The following is a 21,352-nucleotide window of genomic DNA, read 5'->3' as shown; positions in this document are numbered from 1 at the left end:
CGCAAATTAAAAAAAAACCCAGACTGGGGCACCTGGCTGGCTCCGTTGGTGGAGCATGTGAATTAATCTTGGGGTTGTGAGCTCGAGCCCCACGTTGGGGGGCAGATTGTACTTAAAATTTTTAAATCCTTAAAAAAAAAACCCCACCCAAACTACTTTTGTATTAAGGTACCTCTGCAACCCGAAACATTTTGACCATTGCTCCATGAACATACAGACACTGTGTACCACATTCCATCTTAGCATGTTGTTCTTACCTTCTCACTACAAAGATGTACTGATAATATCTTTCTGAACAGAATTACTCTCGTGAAAGAATGGAAGCATGGTGTATTAGGATAATTGCTATAACAGATAGATCCAAATAAGGAAAGTGGCTCCAATACAAATCTTCCTTCCTTCCTTCCTTCCTTCCTTCCTTCCTTCCTTCCTTCCTTTCTTTCTTTCTTTTTTTTTTTTTTGAGATTATTTATTTATTTGACACAGAGAGAGAGAGAACAAGCAGGTGGAGTGGCAGGTGGAGGGAGAGAGGGAGAAGCAGGCACCTGCTGAGGAGGGAACCCAATGTGGGCTTGATCCCAAGATTCTGGGATCATGACCTGGGCCAAAGGTAGACTCTTCTTTTTTTTTTTTTTTTTAAGATTTTATTTATTCATTTGACAGAGAGAGATCACAAGTAGGCAGAGCAGCAGGCAGAGGTTGGGAAGGGGGAAGCAGGCTCCCTGCGGAGCAGAGAGCCCAATGTGGGGCTCAATCCCAGGACCCTGAGATCATGACCTGAGCTGAAGGCAGAGACTTAACCCACTGAGCCACCCAGGCGTCCCCAAAGGTAGCCTCTTAACCAACTGAGCCACCCAAGTGCCCCCAAATCTTCCTTTCTTTCTGAAGATTTTTATGTATTTTTAAAAGATTTTATTTATATATTTTTTTGACAAAGAATGAGTGAGGGGGCAAGTGAGTACAAATATGGGGAGTGGCAGAGGGAGAGGGAGAAGCAGGCTCCCTGCTGAGCAGGGACACCCCCCAGACATGGGGCTCCATCCCAGGACCCTGGGATTATGACCTGAGCCAAAGACAAATGCTTAACTGACTGAGCCACCCAGGTGCCCCTAAGATTTTTATCTCTAAGTAAACTCTACATTCAATGTGGGGCTCGAACCCATAACCCCAAGATCATCAAGAGTCACATGCTCTACCAACTGAGCCAGCTAGATGCTCTCAATTGTTTATTTCTTGCTTCTTAGGTGGCAGAGCAGCCCTCCTCCATGCAGACATTTAGGAACCCAAATTAAGAGAGGCCCACAAAAGTCATGGAGGAGCACAAGTGGGAAGTTTTTGTGGGCCTAGAAGTAGGGTACATCCCTCAAAATGGGCTTTATGGACTGGTATCAGTTTGATGCAGTTACTGAGGTATGACAGAAATGGCAAACTAAGCCTTCAGAAAATTTCATAACCATTTTTGATACTGTTTTATGTCTGCTGAATTTAAAAACTGGAGCTTAATTTATATCTTTGTGTTAAAATTTCATTTTTTCCAGCAACTCCAGCAGTGTATTTTATAAAAGTTTTGGTCCACAATGAATGAAAAGAAAAAGAAGAAAAAAACCCCCACAAAAATCATGATCTAGAAGCATGAGTGTACATTACTTCCCTTCATATGTCTTCAGCTAGAACTCAGTCTCATGTTCCTGTCTAACCATAGTGGAGGTTAGAAATGTGGTCTAGCTGTATGTAAAGAGAAAGGGGGAAAAAAAGAGAAAGGGGAAAACAGAGACATTGGTGAGCACTAGAAGTCTCTGGCACAGTTAGCTTGCACACCCAGAAACACAGCGTAAAGTGTGAATTAGAAGAAAGAGAACAGAGCGCCTGGGTGGCTCAGTTGCTTAAGCAACTGCCTTCAGCTCAGGTTATGATCCTGGAATTACGGGATTGAGTCCCGTGTTGGGCTTCCAGCTACATGGAGAGTCTGCTTCTCCCTCTGATCTTCTTCCCTCTCATGCTCCCTCTCTCTCTCAAATAAGTAAATAAAATCTTAAAAAAAAAAAAAAAAAAAGAAGAAAGAGAACAAAGTCCTTGGGGTGAGGCTGAGCAATGAGAGGTATATTGTCCTACTTCCGTCCATTGCCAGCCATTGGAACTACTTAAAATCCAAAAGGGTTTGGCTGTGAAGGCCAGAAGGGGAAATGTTTTCTTTACTTACTGTGCTATTTTCTCTCACACCCTAACTTTTCTTTCCATTCTTCTGGCCATGCTTTAGTTCATCATTTCTTAAACTATCAAAATAGCCTCCTAACATTGGTCCCCACCTCCAGCCCCCACATTTCTCATCCCCATCTAATGTGAACCTCGCCACGTTACTCTTCTATGATTCCCCATCACTTACAGACTTGGGTTAGATTTTAATCATTAAAATCCCATAGGGTCATTCACATTCCAGTCCCTTCCTATCTGTGAGGCCTCATCTCATGGCTAGATTAATGAAATCATGCCTTTTGCTGTTGTGTGACTCACTGAGACTTCCCAAATGAGCCACCATCCATCTCACTCTCTTGTGGCCACAAGACTCACTCTGAACTTTGGCAAAGAGTGAGGCAGAAGCCAAAGGGGAGGATTAAAGTCAGCAGAGGGCTTAGCTTAGCCAATCTGTGGAAGAAAAATAGGGTATTCAAAGAGAAGGAAAGCAGTTAGCAAGTTCAAGGGAACTATACTTAGCTAATTCCTGAGTCCCAAGTCCATCCCCAGACCTAGTGTGTCAACCTCCCATAAAAATGAGGTCCAGTGGGGCGCCTGGGTGGCTCAGTGGGTTAAGCCGCTGCCTTCGGCTCAGGTCATGATCTCAGGATCCTGGGATCGAGCCCCACATCGGGCTCTCTGCTCGGCAGGGAGCCTGCTTCCTCTCTCTCTGCCTGCCTCTCTGCCTGCTTGTGATCTCTCTCTGTCAGATAAATAAATAAAATCTTTAAAAAAAAATGAGGTCCAGAAAACTTCAGGAGGTTTGTAAGACTTTCTTTTTTAATTTTTAAAAAAATATTTTATTTATTTGACACAGAGAGGGAGAGAGCACAAGCAAAGGGAGTGGCAGGCAGAGAGAGAGGGAGAAGCAGGTTTCCTGCTGAGCAGAGACCCCGATGTAGGGCTTGATCCCAGGACCCTGGAATCATGACCTGAGCTGAAGGCAGATGCCCAACCACCCAGGAGCCCCTGATAAGACTTTCTTAAGTATGGTGAAGGTCTCTCAAGAGAAGAATGGAAGATGTAGTCCCCTCCCTGAAGGATTTTGTCATATAATACTCCATTGCAGCTATCAGCAGGCAGAATTGTGTATGGTTAAGAGCATGACTCTAGCAGTCTTGGTGTGAATGCTGGCTCTGCTACTTACTGTGTGACCTTGGGTAACTAACTTAACTTCTCTGTGCTTCAGTTTCTACACTTTAAGTAGGAGTGATAATGCTACCTACCTCATAAGATCAACATGAAGATTAAATGAGGTAATATTTGTAAAGTAATTAGAATAGTGTCAGGCATATAATAAGTGCTTCAGTGCTTTTAAAATAAATAAACATGTGTAATTAGAGATTTCTAGATAACATTTAACAACACTCATCGTGTGGCTTAGTTCCATAAGAATTCAGAAAAGGGGGGGCAGGTGCCTGGGTGGCTCAGTTGGTTAAGCATCCAATTCTTGATCTCAGCTCAGGTGTCGATCTCAGGGTTGCGAATTCAAGCCCCTTGCTGGGCTCCATGCTGGGCATGGAGCCTACTTAAAAACCATACAAAACTAGAACAAAAACAGAAATGGGAAAAATTACAGGGAAAAAGAAACAAAGAAGGGTTTCAATAAGGTAGTGAAACTTCAGAATGGGCAGATTTGGGAAGACAGACATGTGGCCAGATCCAGATGAAGGCATGGTGGTAGAAACTGGCATGGTATGGGGGCAGGTGGTGGAGAATGAGAAGAGATGGCAGGACAGCAGAGTTGCAATTGGGGAACAGAGAGAGCTAAGGTTGACACCTGATTGCTTAAGACTCTGAAAGACTCTAGGAGGCAACAGAGAATTGTTGGCATTTTTCAGAGGGAAATGGCATGATGAACGTGGTGTTTTGGGAAGATTCATTTGACAGTGGTTTTCTGTAAAGACTGGAGAAAAGATCAGGAGGGGGAAGGACAGTTAGGAGGTAGTTATAATCCTGACTTGAGGTAGTGAGGACCTGATTTAATGTTGCACTAGAACATAAGATGAGGGGAATTCGTGAGATGATTGGTTTTAAATTTCTTTTCAGGAAGTAAAAATGTAAGATATACTTAGAGTTAAAAAAAATTGAATAGGACATAATGGCATAAAATGAAATATAAAAGTCTCCCTTGTCTTTGCCACCCCTAGTCTGGCTTTACCAAGGTAAATAAGTTTTAAGCATGTACCTGTGTATAAATTGTTGACTCTGGTTTTCCTGCTAGTTCTGTTCTATAAAGTTGTCTCCAGCACTGAATTAGCAAATACAGAACAATTGCTCTTGGGGAAACACGGGGTTAGGTTCTTGCAAGTCTCTGATCATAACATTTTCAACTGATCAAACATAACTTTGGTTTTGTGTGTTTCTGTTTAAATATACCTTGTTTAACATGTATTGTTGATTCATTAACATTGAACTCATGACCAAGAAGAGCACCATGACTCATGCCTGAAGGAAGCTTATCTAATGCATATTTTTTCTGAAAGGCATATTGAAGTCTTCTTGAGCTTGGACACACTAGACAGCCCTTCAGCACAACAGTTGGCAGCCATTTTAAATGGTGAAATCACCAACACCACCAAAAAAATGTGAAAAGCATGACACTACATAGACCATGAGTAGAACACTTGTTTGTAGGATCAGAGCCAAAAGAAAGAAGGTGGAGCGTTCCTTTGTTGGACCTCAGCTGGGAATGAATCTGTCCTGTGACTCAAATTGTTTGCTGCTCTGTACATGTCTGTGGATGACTAAGAAAGCGTTATGAGTATTGATTGGGGGGCTACAAGTAACTTTTAGCGATTTGGCAAACTGACAAATATAGAACTCTCAAGTAATGAGAATAAACTGTGTTTAGAGGGAAGCCCAACTTCACAGCCCTATGACCTGTGCAGTCACACAGAGCTGCATTCAGTATGTCTATATATAAACACATACACTTCAGCAGACCATGACATTACATTCAGACACTATATCCACAGTAGCATTGCTGCTAAGCCAAAGGATATTTGTATTTCAGATAGTGATCATGATTGTCTTGTTGCTCTCTAAAAAGTTTGTACTCTCTAAAAAGTTTCACTCCTAGCAAGAATATTTTTTGGGTTGCCTGGGTGGCTCAGTGGGTTAAAGCCTCTGACTTCGGATCAGGTCATGATCCCAGGGCCCTGGGATTGAGCCCCACATCAGGTTCTCTGCTCAGCAGGGAGCCTGCTTCCTCCTCTCTCTCTCTCTCTCTGCCTGCCTCTCTGCCTACTTGTGATCTCTATCTGTCAAGTAAATAAATAAATAAAATCTTAAAAAAAAAAGAATATTTTCGAATGTCTATTTTCTGACTGCTTGCTAACTCTGTGAATTTCCAAACTTTAAAACGTTTGCCAATCTGATCATTGCAGTTCTTTTAATTTGCATTTATGTAATCATGTGTGAAGTTGAACATGTTTACATATTAGTCATTTTTTTCTCTTTTGTGAATTGCCTATTGCTATCCTTTGTTCTAATACTAAAGTTGTTTGCCTTTAGTCTTTCTTTATATAAATTAATTAGCTCTTTCCTTATTATATGAGTTACAAATATACTATCCCTGACTTATGAGTCTTTTGATTTTATTTGCAGCATTTTGGGGGGGCAGTATTTCTTAATCCCCTTCACCTATTTCTCCTGGCAACCACCAGTTTTTCTCTGTATTTATGAGTCTGTTTCTGTTTTGTTTGTTCATTTGGTTTTTTATTTAAGATTTTATATATTTGTTTATTTTAAAAAAGATTTTATTTATTTATTTGACAGAGAGACACAGCGAGAGAGGGAACACAAGCACGGGGAGTGAGAGAAGGAGAAGCAGGTTTCCTGCGTAGCAGGGAACCCAATGCAGGGCTTGATCCCAGGACTCTGGGATCACAACCCGAGCCGAAGGCGGATGCTTTAATAACTGAGCCACCCAGGCCCCCCAAAGATTTTATTTTTAATAATCTGTACAACCCGGGGATCATGAGTCGCATGCTCCACTGACTGAGCCAGCCAGATGCCTCCATTTGTTTTGTTTTTCAGATTCCACATATAGGTGAAATCATGATATTCGTCTTTATCTGTGTGACTTCTTTCCTTTTAAAAAAAAAATTTTTTTTAAAGATTTTATTTTTAAGTAGTCTCTACACCCAACATGGGACTTGAACTTACAACCCTGAGATCAAGAGCCCCATGCTCTACTGACTAAGCCAGCCAGGCACCCTGCTTTTAATTTTTAAATAAACAACTTAAGAATTATTTCAGATTTACAGAAAAGTTGCAAAAATAGTAAGTACCATAAGAGTAAGTGCTCTCATCTACCCTACACCCAGTTTTCCCTGTTATTAAATCTTATATTAGTATGGTACATTTATCACAATTAATGAGCCAAGGGGCACCTGGGTGGCTCATTCGGTTAAATGTCTACCTTTGGCTCAGGTCATGATCCCAGGGTCCTGGGATTGAGTCCCCCATCAGGCTCCCTGCTCAGTGGAGAGCCTACTTCTCCCTCTGCCACTCCCCCTGCTTGTGCTATCTCTGTCTCTGTCAAATAAATACATAAAGTCTTTAAAAAGAAAAGAAAAGAAAAGAAAAAGATTCCTTTGATTTGGAATGGTTCTTTAGGTCTTTGTCTTAAAAAACAGAAACGTAAAAAATTTTTTAAAAATGAGTCAATAATGCTACGTTGTTATTAACTAAATTTCACGCTTTAAATTTCATGCAGATTTCCTTAGTGTTTAGTCTCACATTCTGTTTCAGTTCCAAGACCCCATCCAGGATACCACTTAGTATTTACTTATAATGTCTATTTAGGCTCCTCTTGGCCATGACAGTTGTTTCCTGCTTTTTATAATTGTCATCCCACATCAGTTCATGGCTAATGAGAGCACAACCCTCTTGGAACCAGCCATGCTCACCATTCAGAATCAGCGAATAGCTGACTCTAGATCCCTATCTCTGCTCTCCCTTCTGCTTCCAGTCCCTTTATCCCGAGGCTCTCAGGCATTCCCATCTCCCTGTACATTCACTTCAGTGCCCTGTGCATTCCTCACTTGCCCTCTGAATTCAACATATGGAAGGTAAGTCTTCCTTTTAAGTAAAACACTGCTTTCTAGCCTTCTTTGCCAGAGGTTGGGCTCACCCCCACATATTCCCATAAGCTTGCTTTATTTGTTTGTGTGTGTGTTTATTTACCCCCTTGTCAGGGTAGCTGGCTGGTTTTCTTGGTAGCTAGTTTCTGGTACCATTCTAAGCAAGGAGTCTCTCCTTCAGATCTTGGAAAGACTGAGGACTATGGCTAGCAGAGACAGGGAGGTCGAGAAGAGTTGGTGGACTGGGGAAGTTAATGCCCCTGTTTTGTATGTGTCAGAGGTAAAGGTAAAATGTGCAAGCACAGAAGGCCTAGAGAAAGCTAGAAATACAGATTTGGTACACTGACGAGAGGTCAGCATTTAAAATAGAGATGTGAGTTACCTGCTTTTGAAGGTGGCAGTAGAAAGCATGGGAATGAGGGAGAAGAGCTGAGGGCAGAGGAGAGAGAGCCTTGTCTACAGTTACGGGACTGGGAGGGAGGGTCCGTGATGGAGACAGGGGAGGGGCTGGCACCCATGAAGAAAAGAGTATGGAAGACCAGGAAGCAGGTGAACAAGAGACATCCAGTAGAAGGAGCAACTGAAAAGAGGTCTTTAGTTTCTGAGCTCAGCTGTAGAGGGATAAGGGGACTCAGAACCACTGAGTATAAACTGACACAAGCAATGGTGAATGGAAAGGAAGGAGATAGGGGAGCAGCTACAAATTGCAAAAGGAAGGGGATATGGTTCTCCTATACATCTCTGAGGTCAGAAGGAAAGTAGCTCTGAGAGTGAGTTAGTGAAGATGATAGAGGGGAAAGGAAAATTGGTGGAAGTTAGGTTCTACTTAGGTTCTTGTAGTTTCCCTGCTTCACCAGAATGTAAGTTCACAAAGGCAAGGATTTCTGTGTTGACTTCTGCCATATTCCAGGAGCCTAGAACAGTGCCTGGTACCTGGTAGGTCTTCAGTCAACATTGCTAAAGAACTGAGAAGAACAGGAATTATTAAACCTAGATACCAGGAAGAGAGACTGATTTTAGAATGAAGGCTAAATGTGTCTCTTCCTCTTAGGCCATCGGGAAGATTAAGGAGCTGGGAATAGATACGGAACTCATGCCTGAAGCCCTGGGCTGAAGGACATGGTACCCAGTGGAGATGGACTGCAGGCTTCTCAGGGAACTGAGGGCAAAAATCTCCCCCTGCTTCCATCCAGGGCAGCCAAGAGCTGGCCTCGGACACCATCTGGGCTCCTTTCCCAGACCTTTGCATTTTAGCTGAGTCCCAAGCACAATGAAGAAAGGGAACTGACAGTGAAGTGACATGATTTAGGTTAATGAACCACTGGTCACTTGCTAAGTGGGTGGGAATTTTTCTTTCTGCCCACTTTTGTAGAAAAAATTTTTTATGAATGATTCATCTAGTCTCATTACCCAAAGTACAAATTTGTGAGCTGATAACAAGAGATTAAAACCCAGGGAGAACATATTCACCCCCACCTGCACATCTACCTCCAATTTCTCGTGGATGGATATGTCCACTGTCTTGACTACAGTGAGGATTTAATGGATGTAGAGATAGATATAGATATAGATACTATCTCTATATCTCAGAGGGATCAAATTGTACATTTACATTTATGCAGTTTACTGTATGTCAATTATACCCCAATAAAGCTGTTTAGAAAAAGGAAAGCAGGAATCTCATATAAAATATTTTTATAATCACAGAGTTAGGGTATTTAATTTGTGCATGTTTACTTGTGTATATCAATTTATCTAACTTATCTTTGCAATCAAAGATAAAATCATTTTGAAATATTATTTTGGAGGAAAAAAGGACAACCAGGGAGACAAGCTACAAAGAGTGTCATTGCAGGAATCCCAGCCACACACCAGGATAAACTAACCATTTTCTGAAGTGTGGGGTGGGGAGCAAACAACTGAAGAAGAGAGTCTTCCGTTAGCTGGGGTGAGAATGTTGTGTTCTTTTTGTAATTCCTTATTTAGCTGGCTAACTCCTTGAGACCATGCTCTCCTTGTCCCCACCACTATACATAAAAACCTCCCTTTTACAACATAGAAAGATGTTTTCTTCCCTAGGGAAGCTAGTTGCTCTTCCCTTCTGCTGGTCCCAGGGTCTCATTTCATAGGCCTACTGAGGCACTACAGAACTTGAGAGATGTGAGTACAATTCACTGAATGGATGGATCAAGACCTGGTTTCCCTGACTCCAGGACTCTGTGATGAATAAACTCTTGCTGAGGCCCATCCACTTTAAACTTTTCTTTTTTTTTTTTTTAAGAGTTTTTATTTATTTGTTTGACAGACAGAGATCACAAGTAGGCAGAGAGGCAGGCAGAGAGAGAGAGAGGAGGAAGCAGGCTCCCCGCTAAGCAGAGAGCCCGATGTGGGGCTCGATCCCAGGACCCTGGGATCATGACCTGAGACGAAGGCAGAGGCTTTAACCCACTGAGCCACCCAGGTGCCCCCACTTTAAACTTTTCTGAAAATGTTTTGGAAATTATGGCCATAGGAATCAAATTTAAGTGGCTAAGGATTTAATTTACTCCCAGTTGGGGGCACTTGGGTGGCTCAGTTGGGTAAGCGGTTGACTTAGGCTCAGGTCAGGATCCTAGAATCACTGGAGAGTCTGCTTCTCCCTCTGCCCCTCGCTCTGCATGTGCTCTGTCTCTCAAATAAATAAATAAATAAATAAAATCTTTACAAAAAATTACTCCCAATTGGTCTCTGCTATTGCATTGCCGTCTTAGGGCTTTTATGCCAAACAACATGCATGCATCAGTGCTGGGTGTTGTTCTTAATCCTAAAGAGCAGGTTGGTTCTTGATCTTGACCTGAAATTCAGAAAGGCTAGAGACTAAAATCCCTGGGGGATGAAAACATGTAGTTTTTCATTTTTCTGTTTAACATTATTTTATTGCCTGAGTGTGTCAGTTTGGGTCCTTTGGGAAAAGAGATGCTGAGACAAAGTTAGGAATGTAAGTTTATTAAGCTAACACCTGTGAAAGAGGGAGGATGCAGGACAGAGCAAAGGAGATCCTTCAGCACCATGCACATCTGATAGAGTTTTGGACCACCCAGGAGAGAGGCCTGGGGGAAAACCGCTAGTATAGGAGTCCCACGCTGAGCAGAAATGACCAGGTCCTAGTACCCAGTCATGCTCAGTTATTGGCTGGGGTTGCCAGGGAAGAGTATGCTTTCAACTGGAACATAATAGTGAATCCTGGAGGTGCTGCACCTGGAAGGGGAGGAGGGGGAATGACTGTACTTCTGGCAGCTGAACAGAAGGTACTTTTTTTTTTTTTAAAGAGTTTATTATTTGACAGGGGAGAGAGAGATTGAGAGAGAGAGAGAGAGGGAGCACACAAGCAGGGGGACCAGCAGAGGGAGAAGCAGACTGGGGGTTCTCGATCCCAGGACCCTGGGATCATGATCTGAGCTAAACGTAGATGCTTGACTGACCCAGGCTCCCCTCTCCTTTTACTTTAAGATTTATTTTGAGAGAGGGGCGCCTGGGTGGCTCAGTGGGTTGGGCCACTGCCTTCGGCTCAGGTCATGGTCTCGGGGTCCTGGGATCGAGCCCCGCATCGGGCTCTCTGCTCAGCGGGGAGCCTGCTTCCTCCTCTCTCTCTGCCTGCCTCTCTGCCTGCTTGTGATCTCTCTCTGTAAAATAAATAAAATCTTTAAAAAAAAAAGATTTATTTTGAGAGAAAGGGAGCGTGTATGTGGGTAGGGGTAGAGGTAGAGGGACAGAGAATCTTTGAGCAGACTCCATGCTGAGCACGAGCGGGACTCGAACCCAAGATCCTGAGATTAGGACTTGAGCCCCAATCAAGAGTTAATCAGCTCAATTGACTGAACCACCGAGGCATGGCTGGCTCCCCCCAACTTTTTTTTTTTTTTTTTTAAGATTTCATTTATTTTGAGAGAAAGAGAGAAAGAGACAGGTAGAAAGTACTTTCTTGAAGGGACTCCAACTGGGGCCCTCCATGGCTGCTACAGCCCCCTTCTTGTGTCCTGTGGCAACAACAACATTTTTGTTTTCCGTGGGCCTCTCTTCCTGAGGAGGAACTCAGATGCAGGTTAATGGAATAAACTACTGTCCCTGGTGCGGCCATTAGTCTCAGGGCTGCAACCGGTCCTCTTTGTTTCCTTCCTCCCCACTGCAAATCTCCCTCCCTCTCAGCCATTCTCTCTCCTGTTCTCAGTGGCCCAAACCCTGATTCCTGAGTAGTATGGGGTCCCTTTGCAGGTTGGGGTTGCTTTTCATTCGTGGTCACAACTACACAAGGAAGGACCATGAGGTGCCTAGATAGGTCACCACACACTTTTTTACTGGGATGCTGGTGAGTTACCGGGACCTGCATCCTGCCCCAGTTTTGGAAGGGCAGTCCTAGCTCTTACCTGATCAGGATCCATTACCCCTGGCACCACAGTAGTTTCATATCCTGCCTGCTACTCCCTGTACACATATAAGGAGCCCAGCTCCTTATATGCCCAAAGGGCAGCCGTAGTATGTAGTTTAATGTGATCCCTGTGGAAAGAGTGTGCCTCTTTGTGGACCAGAAGTTCTAATCCTGCAAAGCCCAGAGTAGAAGGAACAGGAAGCAGAAAGACCTCCAGTAGGTCACTGAGAGTGAGATGGTAAGTGGGTGCTTTGGTCTGAATGTTTCCCTCCCTCCAAAATTCATATGCTGAAATCATAATACCTGATGTAATGGTTTTAGGGGTGGGGACTTTGGGAGGTATTTAGGTCAAGAGGCAGAGCCTTCATGACTGCAGTTAATGTCCTTATAAGACGACAACCAGTAAAATCCCCTCTTCCTTCTACCATATGAGAACACAATGAAAAGACAGTCTTTGGGCTCCTGAGTGGCTCAGTTGGTTAAGCGACTGCCTTCGGCTTGGGTCATGATCCCAGGGTCCTGGGATCAAGCCCTGCATCAGCCTGCTTCTCCCTCTGCCTCTGCCTGATGCTCCTCCTGCTTGTGCTTTCTCTGTCAAATAAATAAATTAATTAATTAAATCCTTATTTTATTTATTTATTTTTAAAGATTTTATTCATCCATTTGACAGAGAGAGAGAGAGAGGGAGAGGGGGAAAAGACAAGACAGCCATCTATGTACAAGGAAGCCCTTACCAAACATGGAACTTGCTGGCATCATGATCCTGGACTTCCCAGTTTCTAGAAGTGTCAGAAATAAGTGCTTATTGTTTATAAGTCACCCAGTTGATGGCATTTTGTTACAGCAGCATGAGCTGAGCAAGACAGTAGGGCTACTTCATTCCTGCTCCAGAAGGGGCTGTCTTCTGTGTCACCGGGTATATGGGCCAAAGCAGTGTTTCTTGAGTGGCATGTGTTGCCTGCACAATGTGAAGAGGACTGTCAAGTGTTGTGATTCCTTCTTTATCCTAGGAGATGCAAGATGTAGCAATTTTTCTTTGATTTTGGAGGGTATGTCCTGGCATGTTCTTAAACACTGGACTCCTAAAAACTTCACTGTGGTTTTGATGCAATAGGCCCTGGAATCTTCGTGGGGATTATCTTTCACACTCTGGGGCATGTGTGTCTCCACAGAAGCTTATGGAAGCTTATAGTACGCAAGCTGCTCTTGCTTCTCCTGACCGATCAGCATATGTCATCAACAGATCAAAGGGATGTTCTGCAGGAAGGCCCAACAGTCCAGATTGTTTCTGACTAGATGGGCTGACTCCATTGTAAACTCAGGATTCTATTTACTACCTGGTTCTCATAAGCTCCACTCAACGGGGGTCGGGGGATAAGATATTCTTCGGGTCTCCAGATAACAATGTCAACTCAGGTCCTGCATCCAACAGTCCTCAAAATGCTTGGCCTCTTCTCCTCTCCCCTGTTTACAATCACCCGGGAAAACAGTCATAAGTCCCTTTGTGGAAAGACTGGGGAATTATTGTAGTATATACTTACCATGGTATTGCTAGTCTTGGAGATCCTGCCACCTCTTTAACCAATGCACATTAGGTCTGAAAACCGACTCGAGTTGGGGAACTAGATAAAGAATCAGGATTTTTTTTTTCTTGGGACCTCCATCCTTAGGTTCCTGCTTATTTTTGCTTGCTTTCAACGACATATATTCAGTAATTCCTGGGCTTTGCCCCTAGGGATGCTGCATTCTATTAACCATCTCTACACCTCTGTGTCAAACTCCCTGGGCTGTCACTCTGACCTTGCCAGTCATTAGGATAATTGTAACCCCCAGGCTTCTGGCAGTTAAGTTTAAGTGCTGCCACTTGGCCTCGTTGCTTTGGGACTCCTTTATTTCTGTTGCTATAAAAGAGCCAAGCTGTGACAACATCTCATCTTATTGGCCCTGGCTTGCAGAAGAAAGCCACGCTGAGCTTCATAGCAATGCTGGTACTGCCCTCACCAGCACATTCCTGATGGCCTTGGTAAATTGGTTCCTCTAGACTCTAGCATGTGCCCACTTCACCGAGCCATGTAATCCTTTCTTCTCCCAATTGCCATGGCGATCCAGGCAGATGAACTTCACGCAGCAAGGGTTCCTCCATGTTTCTAGGAGTCACTGGGGCAGGTCCTTACCAGGAAGTTGAATTCTACCCCAAGAGAGTAGGCCCCAGTGAGTAAACTGTCCCTTATCCAGTCTTGTATTTCAGTCCCTTGGTCACAGATACTCCTCAGATCTTACCAGTACCCACTCGTTAGTTCTTACACAGCACATGCAGTGCTTGGGGCAATAGTCCCTTTCTTCTCTCATTAGGACCAGCATGTTCTTGCTGTACTATACTGTAACTTAACCTTAAATAAGGTGTTGGCAGTCAGGAGAGGAGGTACAGGCAGATTCTGGCAGGGGGGAGGCCTCCATAGTGTCTTTTCATGTGGAGGGAGTGCTTGATCTTAATAAGGAGGTGAGGGCCCCTTCTTAAGGCTCTGAAGGTTCAGAGGAGTATGAGAGCCAAAATTTTGGGGGACAGGGCACCACTTAGATACCTCCATTCTGTGTACCAGAGTCCTGGGTTTTCCCCACCTGGGCCCTGACCTTGATTACTGATCTGCCTCCTGGAACTCTATTAAATCCCAAGTTTGGTCTTCAGCTTCTTTTGCTCTCCACCTGCTACAGATAAGGTCCTCTTTGTAACCCATTAAAGAGGCTATCTGCCCTTCATAGTTAATTTTCAATGTTTGGTAACTGCTCTCAGCTTTTCATTATCTCTTGACAGGGCTCAATGCAACTTAATAACAGCCAACCAATTCCATTGTCTTGTATTCACTACTACCCCTCTGCCTACCCTGTATGCTTGAATTGTTACATCACAGGAACATTCTCCCACTTCATCATTAGTGAAAGCAACTGGGCCACCATCTTGTCTCAGACTATCTGTAGCCCACATACTATTTGGGAGAGGTTCTTATTGTCAGCCAGGCAGTGAGTACTGCAGTTCCCAAACCCTATCTAATTGTCTGCTTTTTCAGACCACTCCTGGAACCAACTTGAGTCCATTCAGGTGGCCTGGGAAGCACATGCTGAGGCAAAATTAGGAGTGCAAGAGGCTCCATGGGTATTAATGCCTGTGAATGACAAAGGGGAAGGAAGCAGGAAAGGGTACGGAGAGCTTTTAGATAGAATACAGATCTGACACCCCTGAAAGGAAGGATGTAGGAAGCAAAATTGGGCAAGCCATGATGCAGGTCCTTCCAAGCTCCAGTCAACTGAATGGAAAGCTCCAGAGCAGAGTGTCTGACAGAGGAATCCAATGGGGACAGAAATGGCCAAGTCCTGATCCGCATACCATGCATAGTCCTAGGCTAGGGGCTGCCTGGGGAGAGGGGGGCCTTACCTCTGACACTGTAACAGATCCCGGAAGTGATGTAGCTGGAGGCTGACAGCTAACCCGGCACTGGTAGATGAATGGCAGATTCTTTGTCACAGGAAAATCTGAGCCATACAATCTCCGTGGCTGCCACATCAGGTATTTTGTCTCTGATTTCAGTGCTCTGTCCACATATCATCTTTCCCTTTCTCTGTATTTGAGATACATATTTAAAAAAAAATTCACATAAAGAATCTAAGCAAATCCAGCAATTGGTGGGACCCTGCTGAAACTTCTTGCCATAACTGCCTGGGAGAGAACCTGGGGCTTTGGAAATGTGTATACAGGTTTAGGCTGCCAAGCTTCTGCCTCCTTCACTGATGAAGAAAGTAAAGCAAGATGGGAGGGTGGAATCAGCTGTTGTTTGGGTGTGTGGAGGCAAGCTGGCTCTCTCCTCCAAACAGCATCTTAACAACTCAGAAAGAAAAATTATGCAGAAGAAATCTGTTCCTTTTAATTTCCCTTGAAATTGGAAATATGTAGCCTTCTTGCTCTTTTTTTTCCTTTTAAATGATACTCTTATTTTGTATATCTACTGGAAACTTTAAACATACTGGAATTTGGTTGCTCAGAGTGTTAGAGGTAGGGCAGCTAGGAGCACAAATGGGTGAGTGAGTGTAGGACCGACAGGAGGAGTTTAGAGATGAGGCTCTCCCTTGTTAGGGAGTGACTCTGATTAGACTGAAAGGTTGCTTGGAATTCTTTGTCCAAAACAGTTATCCTGTTACATATCAGATATGGTTACACATATTCATGTTCCCAGCCCATGATAAGAGAGGGGCTGGAAGATAGAACATGACTCTTCTTCCCTAAAGAAGCTCTAAGGAAACAATGTAATTATGAAATCAGGGATCATTTTCTTAGTTTTTCAGAGGAAACTGAGTCCCAGAGATTTAGGAGACTTGGCTAATAGTATGGATTTCCCAGAAGAAAAATGAGAATACAGATCTCTGACTCCTGATTCAGTGCTCTGCCTCAATGATGTCCACTTATAAAATCTCTGTGGAAAGACTGGAACACATGGGTCAGAAAAATGAAATATCTTTGGGGAACACCTGGAGATCCCGAACCCAAATACTGGAAGAGTGTATCAAGTAAGTATGTAAAGTGACTCTTTCTTATTGTCTTCCTTAACAATTCCCGTAACAGAAATTTTACTCAACCAAGAAAAGCTCCAAGCGTTAGTAAATTGCAAGTTATCATTGCTCTTGAAGGGCAAAATACTTGTAAACAAAGCTCCAGAAAGAAATGATGAGCAGTGTGCTAAGGGACATTAGGGTGAATGGTCCCTTTCTTTCTCCCTTGCCACAACTCCAGTGTGGGGCATGCTACCTCAACCAAGCTTTGCCCCCCTGCATTTATCATATTGAACTAGCTTAACCCTCTTGAGTACTGCCTCCTTCTCCCTCAAACCTTTTGATAGTTCTTCATTACAAATAAAGCCCACATTCCTTATTCTGATATTCAAGGCTTGTACAATCTATCCCAGAATCTGCCTCTCCGGTCTTACTTCCCACTCTGTCCCTGTCTCTTTGATTAGCCTGTAGGGGCTCCTTCCAACTCCTACAACAAACACTATGCTTTCCTGCCCCAGGACCTTTGCACAATTCTGGTCCTCATTCCTCCTCTTCCTTCACTTACCTGTTTTCTCAACACTCAGATTAGATACCACTCTCTTCTAGTTGAAAGGAAGGCTTTCCGGGTAGCATTTCATTTGAACCATTTATTTGGCACTTACTGTATTCTTCCATAGGTTTCTGGGTAATTCCAATAGTTCCAAAACTGGTTTACAAAGTCTCTAGGCCTCAGAATTACCCTTCTTTTGGCAGGTTGTGCAATGTGGTGAACTAAAGTGATCTGACTCCACTTTATGCCCCACTCCTTACCTGGTCTTCCAATTTAAGTTCATCTTTTCCTCTATGTCCAGGCTTTGACTGCCTGCTCACATTCTCTCTCTCCTTTGCTTTCTTTTTTTTTTTTTTTTTAAGATTTTATTTATTTATTTAACAGACAGAGATCACAAGTAGGCAGAGAGGCAGGCGGAGAGAGAGGAGGAAGCAGGCTCCCTGCTGAGCAGAGAGCCTGATGCAGGGCTCGATCCCAGAACCCTGGGATCCCTGGGATCATGACCTGAGCCCAAGGTAGAGGCTTTAACCCACTGAGCCACCCAGGAGCCCCTCTCCTTTATTTCTTGAATCTTGCTCACCCTTTTGGCTTATTCTCAAAATATAACCAAGTCTCTCATCCCTAAAAGCAAAATAAAACAAACATAAAACTTCCCCTTTTACTCTGTGGTTTTTTTTGTTTTTTGTTTTTTTTGCTTGGGTGACCTTTTAATGGTGAACTCCAGGTCACAACACATTAACTGTCAGTTCAGCTACACCAAGGTTTGTGGAGACAATGGCTTCTGTGCCCAAGCAGGTTGCAAATAAATTTCTTTTTTTTTTTTTTAAAGATTTTATTTATTTATTTGTCAGAGAGAGAGAGGGAGAGCGAGCGAGCACAGGCAGACAGAATGACAGGCAGAGGCAGAGGGAGAAGCAGGCTCCCTGCCAAGCAAGGAGCCCGACATGGGACTCGATCCCAGGATGCTGGGATCATGACCTGAGCCAAAGGCAGCTGCTTAACCAACTGAGCCACCCAGGCGTCCCTCCAAATAAATTTCTAATGGAACCTGGCATTACCCTGAAGGAATTCTAACTTCACACTGTTGGGGTAGTATACCAAGATGGCTTCAGAGTAGACTAACTTTACACAGCACATTAAAAAAAAAGACACATTTATTCAGCGTCATCATCAGACTATTACATTTAGCAATCAATAGCATGGGTGCAAAAAAAAAAATCTACATTAAAACCCTTTGTTGGAATGCTTTACACTTTCCACAGAACAGAAACTAAAATAACCTGTTATACAATTAGTTACAAATACAGTCCTTGAGTTTTTTTGCCCATACACATGAGTATTGTCCAAAACATGTCTTCTTTGTAGCAGCTAGGCCCTGCCACCACTGTGCTTGGCTGAGTTCACAAATCTGTTGTAACCTATAGCTTCCCTGTCACTTTTCTGGCTCTCCTCTCCTGCTAAGCTTTGTTTCCTGGCAGTAATTAAAACCTTCTGCCACTGCCATAGCTGCTGCTGCTACTGGAACCACCATAGCCACCTTGGTTTCATGGTTTGGCGAAGTACTGGCCTCCACCACCATAAGGGCCAGAGCTTCTGCCTCCAAAATTGCCTCCTTTCATGGGTCCAAAATTTGAGGATTGATTGTTGTAATTGCCAAAATCATTATACCTTCCGCCACCTCCAAAGTTGTTTCCATCATTACCAAATCCGTTATAGCCATCCCCACTGCCACCATATCCACCACCACCTCGACTGCCACCAAAGCCACCTCGACCACTGAAGTTTCCTCCGCAACCAAAGTTGTCATTCCCACCAAAAACACCTCCACGACCACCACCAAAGTTTCCAGAACTATTTCGACCTCTTTGGCTGGATGAAGCACTAGCCATCTCTTGCTTAGAGAGTGCTTTCCTTACTTCACAGTTGTGGCCATTCACAGTATGGTATTTTTTTTTTAATTTTTTTTTTAAAGATTTTATTTATTTATTTGACAGAGAGAGATCACAAGCAGGCAGAGAGGCAGGCAGAGAGACAGGAGGAAGCAGGCTCCCTGCTGAGCAGAGAGCCCAATGCGGGACTCGATCCCAGGACTCCGAGATCATGACCTGAGCCGAAGGCAGCGGCTTAACCCACTGAGCCACCCAGGCGCCCCTCAGTATGGTATTTTTGAATGACAATCTTGTCTACAGAATCATGGTCATCAAATGTTACAAAAGCAAAACCCCTCTTTTTGCCACTGCCTCGGTCAGTCATGATCTCAATCACTTCGATTTTCCCATACTGTTCGAAATAATCTCTTAGATGATGTTCTTCAGTGTCTTCTTTAATGCCACCAACAAAAATCTTTTTCACAGTTAAGTGGGCACCAGGTCTTTGAGAATCTTCTCTTGAGACAGCCCTCTTTGGTTCCACAACTCTTCCATCTACCTTGTGTGGCCTTGCATTCATGGCTGCATCCACCTCCTCCACAGTGGCATATGTGACAAACCCAAAGCCTCTGGAGTGCTTGGTGTTTGGGTCTCTCATTACCACACAGTCCGTAAGTGTTCCCCATTGCTCAAAATGGCTCCTCAGACTCTAATCAGTTGTTTCAAAGCCCAGACCTCCGATGAAGAGCTTCTGCAGCTGTTCAGGCTCTTTGGGAGACTCTGACTTAGACATGACAGCGGTGGGAGGGGAGATGCTTACTCCACGGTTAAGATGCTTATTCCACGGTGTCCACGGGCAGAAGTTACTCTGGTTTTCTTTAAGTCAATTACCTTTTTCCTTCTCTTTTCTTGATATATACTTCTGTTGTTGCAGTCTGAGCTGAGGGTCTGACCTCTGCCGAAACTTACACCTGGAAGATCAGCAAAAATTCAAAATGTCAAATTTCCATTTCTTCTCCTACTTCAACACCTCTCTTCCATGGACTTTGTCACCTACCTCTCCGAATCCTCCCTCTGACTTTGTGTTTCTCCCTTCTGTCTCATATTACTCAAGGTTTGTTCTTTGGTCCTCTTTGCAAATTTGCATATCTCCGAGGATGATTCTTAGATCTGTTTCTAGCCCTACATCTCTTCTAAGCTTCACTTCCTACTTTGTGTGTGTGTGTGTGTGTGTGTGTGTGTGTTTATGTCCCACTTACTTCTCCAACATGGCAAATTCCAAAGTTAATTTATTATGTTCTTCCTCTTTTGGGTCCTCCCCAAATCCCTTCTGTCTTTCAATCTCAGCCAATGATGTCACCTTCTTCCAGTTACTTACCTTTGAGTTACTCGTCCTATGTAGTCTTCCCTGAAGCTCCTCAAGAACTGGCCACAGATTAACAGGTGATTTTTTTTTTTAAATTCTAAGTAGATTCTTTTTTTTTTTTTTTTAAAGATTTTACTTATTTATTTGACACAGAGAGAGAGAGAGAGAGAGAATGAGCAGGCAGAGCGGCAGGCAGAAGGAGAGGGAGAAGCAGGCTCCCTTCCAAGAAGGGAGCCCAATGGGGGACTCAATTCCAGGACCCTGGGATCATGACCTGAGCCTAAGGCAGATGCTTAACCGACTGAGCCACCCAGGCGCCCCAACAGGTGATCTTTAAGACAATAATTTCAGTAGAGTTGTTACTGGTAGTGGTGATGGCCTGGGAAACTCAGGAAAGAACAGAGGAAAGAACTGTAGGACAGGAATTTGGTATCAAATTCACTTAGTGAAAATTAATCCAATTTACCTAGAACTTACTCCTTTATACCATTTCACAAAAAGTATAATTACCCACTTAAATATATATCAGTGTAATTTATTCCTTCTTTCTGAATATTGTATTTGCTCTGCTTTCCTACCTTTGCCATACTTGTAAATTGGCCAATTTTTCCAAATTGTAACATTTCTTAAGGAGAAGGGACCACAAACTCTGTAAAAAGACTTTTTTGGTGTCACCTTTACTACCTTTGCCTGATGATGGTGTCCTTCAGAGATTGAGTGCTTCCTTGAGAAATAGATGACACTGATGATAACTTTGAGGCCTCCTGGTTTTTCTTGGAATCTGTGTCCAGAGTGCTCCGGTGTGGAGTCTTCTTTACCACCCTAACTTCATATTTACTATGAACATACTAAGTACCCTAATTATTAAGGTGTTATCCATGAGACTTTAGGTGTTTCCACTTTTCCAATAGCAGGGTCAATTATCATTCTCCCATTTCAAAAAAATTTTTTGTTTAAATTTTCCCACTGGTCTGGAGATAACACATTCTGGAGGGATACTTCCTCTTCGGATCCCCACCCCACGTCTTTCTGCTGTTCCCTCCCCTAGGCACTGGCCGGTATGTTCACTCTAATCCCGGTATAATGCTTCTCTTGGAACGCAGAGACTTTGGTTCCTAGCTAAGGAACTGGTAGGTGGACTTTACCCTCCAGGACCCACACCTAGCTTCCGGAAGGATAGAAGGGCGGGGAGGGGAGGGTAGGAAATGAGCGCCAGCGAGTGCACCCCACTGTCAGCTGCATTTAAGATTCCTCTTCAACCCTAAATAGATACAAGGTAAATATTTGTTGAGAACAATATTC

The sequence above is a fragment of the Lutra lutra genome, chromosome 4 (genome assembly GCF_902655055.1).
Source record: "Lutra lutra chromosome 4, mLutLut1.2, whole genome shotgun sequence".
NCBI classification, from domain to species: Eukaryota; Metazoa; Chordata; class Mammalia; order Carnivora; family Mustelidae; genus Lutra; species Lutra lutra.
This window is presented reverse-complemented; position numbering follows the sequence as displayed.